Source organism: Calonectris borealis, unplaced genomic scaffold (genome assembly GCF_964195595.1).
Source record: "Calonectris borealis unplaced genomic scaffold, bCalBor7.hap1.2 HAP1_SCAFFOLD_270, whole genome shotgun sequence".
Lineage (NCBI taxonomy): Eukaryota > Metazoa > Chordata > Aves > Procellariiformes > Procellariidae > Calonectris > Calonectris borealis.
Genome location: NW_027441654.1, coordinates 48,579 through 51,717, shown reverse-complemented (window position 1 = coordinate 51,717; position 3,139 = coordinate 48,579). Strand labels below are relative to the sequence as shown.

Here is a 3,139-nt window from a genome sequence, read left to right as displayed (position 1 = left end):
GAGTTGTCTCGGTACAGGCACCGAGCCCTGGAGCAGACTCGCTCCTGGAACTTAAACGCATTAACGAATAAACACTTGCTGTGTCCTTTGCTTTCATGGTTGTGCCTGTAGTCCTTTGTACATGGTGAGTGACTGTCAGAGTCCAGGGGAGCAGGCTAAATAGCGGGTGTGAGGGGCCATGGCTGCAGCTGCGGGCTGGGGCTGGAGGATCTCCAGGGGGGGCCAGTGAGGCTGATGGTGATGGTCCCTCTATGTCAAAGGGCTGTAGCCCCAGGGGATGGTGCTGCTGGGGCACGCATGCCTAAGCGTGCCGATGAGCCGCACATTTCTGATGCACCGGTGCAACAGGCTGACGGTCAGTTGGAGTCAGGCCCCCTCAGGGCTGCTTCCAGGGATTTTCTGAGAGCCGGTGGAGAGGAAGCAGGAAGAGGCGCAGGAGATGGCTGCCCCCACCCCTCTGGGTACCCGGAGGCCTTCCCACCCCCTGGAAAAGGTGCCGGGTGCTTCCCCAACTCAAGAAAACTCCTCCAGCCCTGCTCACCCCCTGCAGCTGTCTCCAGCTCCAGCACCTCCCTTGAAGCCTGTCCCGTAGCCACAGACTTGCCCCCAAACCCTGTCCTCACGGCAGCAAGCTGGCCCTTGAATATGCTTTATTCTTCATAAATGCAGGTGCCATTAGCATCAGTTCGGGGTAAGAGCGGTGTCTCCAGGAGCTCCTGCAGAAGGAGGGGTTCCTGCCTGAGGAGAGCTGCAGTCATCACTGTGCATAACAGTTGCTTGCTCTTTCCCTCTCCCAGAGGCAGCACCAAGGACTCGGTCGTCGGTTCCTCTCCGGGGATGTTGTTGATTGCGTCTGACTCAGGTTTGCATGGGTCGCCTTTGGCCTCATTCTCCTAGCGGCATGGGCGAAAAGGGACAGCTGGACGCTTACTGGCTGTGGGCAGGAGCTGCTGCGGCTGAAGCTGGAGAGGCCAGAAAAAGGTAAAGCAGCTGAAGAATAAAATAAAGAGGATCCAGCTGGCAGCTGCCTCCAACTACAGGCCGGAGCCAGCCTGCCTCACCAGGTGAGGGAGGATCCCTTTTAGTGTAGTCCTCGGCAGATCCGATCACCAATGTGCACCGCACGGTACGTCTGTACGCGTAACCGAAAGCACGCTATAGCCCCGCAGAGTGTGGGCGTGTGAGGCTATATATCTGGTAAGCCTCGTATTGTAAGAGCTGTGAGACACTGATTTATTCTCTCAGGTGGATGACAGTCAAGCGACCGCAGCTACGGAGGAGGAAGGAGACAGAGAGGGAGAGACGAAGATGCGTCTGAACTGAGAAATTCTCCAGCAGCTCTGAGAGCGGGAGCTGCGGTGAGTCCTGGAGCCTCGAGGCCGTGTAGTTCCTCTTCTGCATCGTGGTCCCTCCCTGCCCCCCCGTTCTCTTTCTCTTACTGCGGTCATTTTTTTTTCTTCTCTGCACCTCTCCCTCTCTCGTTCTCCAGGTCCCCCTCTTTATCTATCATTCTACTTTTCCGGTTTCTTTTTTTCTCTGCGCTTCTATCCTGTTCCTTGTCCCTCTTTTTCATCCTCTCTCTCTGTCCTGCAGTCCATCACTAGTTTTGTCTTTCTCCATCTATCTGTCTTCCTATCCCAATTTCTTATATTTCTCCCCGTCTGCCCGTTAGCCCTTCACAGTTCCTACCCCCCCCCACCTCTGTCTGTCTCCATGTCCCTATTTTTTAATTCCCCTCTCTCTGCCCTGTATTCTAGATACATTTTTCGTTTCTTAGATTCTCTTGTTCCTATGTTTTCATTTCTTCCCTCTCTATCCCATGGCCATTTTTGTCTGTATCGTTCTTTCTCTGTCTGGCTCCCTGTTCCTATTCTTTAATTCCTCTGTCTCTCCCTTTCAGCTCATCGAGTTTTTTTGGTATTTCTGTTTATCTCTGTCCATATCACAGTCACCTTCTTTAAATCCTCCCTCTCTGCCCTGTGGCCCATCACTATTCTTTGTTTTTATCCATCTCTGTCTGTCTGGTTCCCTGTCATTTCACCCTCTCGGGCCTGTAGCCCATCGCTAATTTTTTTCCTCTGTGCCTCTCTCTGTGGGTACCTTTCCCTATTTTTCAATCCCCCTTCTCTGCCCTGTAGCCGATCACTGTTGTCTTGGGTTTACGCGGTAAGGTTTTGTTAGCTGGGGCAGGGGCTGGTTCTGTGAGAAGGGACCAGGAGGCGCCCCCATGTCGGGCACAGCCAGTTCCGTCTCTGAGACGGATCTGCTGCCAATCAAAGCTGAGCCCATCAGCAACGCTGGTAATGCCTCTGTGATGGACGTTTAAGAAGGGCTAAAAAATGCTGTGCAGAAGCTGCGATAGAGGAAATGTGAGTGTTAAAGAGCCCTGCAGACATCAAGGTCAGTGAAGAAGGAGGGGGAGGAGGTACTCCAGGCACCGGAGCAGAGATCCCCCTGCAGCCTGTGGTCGAAGAACACGGTGACGCAGGTTGTTCTCCTGCAGCCCGTGGAGGTCCACGGTGCAGCAGGCGTGCATGTGCAGCCCGTGGACCACCCCACGCCGCAGCGGGTGGATGTGCCCGAAGGAAGCTGTGACCCCGTGGAGAGCTAGCGCTGGAATGGGCTTCTATCAGCACTTGTGGCCCCGTGGGAGGGACCCCACGCTGGAGCAGAAAAAGAGCGTGAGGAGCAAGGAGTGGCAGAGATGACGTGCGGTGAACTGCTCAGAACCCTCGCTCCCTGTCCCCCTGCATTGCTCGGGGGGAGGGTGTAGAGAAGTCGGGAGCGAAGATGAGCTTAGGAAAAAAGAATAGGGTGGGGGGAAGGTGTTTTTTAGATGTTCTTATTTCTCTTTATCCTACTCTGATTTTGATTGACAATAAATTAAATTAATTTCCCCAAGTCGAGTCTGTTCTGCCTGTGATAGTAATTGGTGAATGACCTCTTTGTCCTTATTTCAACCTACAAGCTTTTTTGTTGTATTTTCTTCCCCTGTCTTGTTGAGGAGGGGGAGCGATAGAGCGGTTTGGCAGGCGGCCAGCCACGGTCAACCCACCACAGTTTTCTTTTATCAGCGTCTGTGTCCCTATTTTTTAATTCTTCCCTATGTTTCTTTTACCCCATTGCTCTTGAAACTTTA

The 3,139-nt window shown here is 53.3% G+C and overlaps 1 long non-coding RNA gene across 1 annotated transcript; it reads left to right on the top strand.

Moving 5' to 3' along the window:
- Window positions 1-756: 756 nt before the first annotated feature.
- On the top strand, window positions 757-2,901 carry LOC142077480 (uncharacterized). Its single transcript, XR_012671860.1, has 3 exons — window positions 757-981; window positions 1,246-1,358; window positions 2,351-2,901. It is a non-coding gene; the product is annotated as an uncharacterized LOC142077480 (long non-coding RNA).
- The last annotated feature ends 238 nt before the right edge of the window (window positions 2,902-3,139 follow it).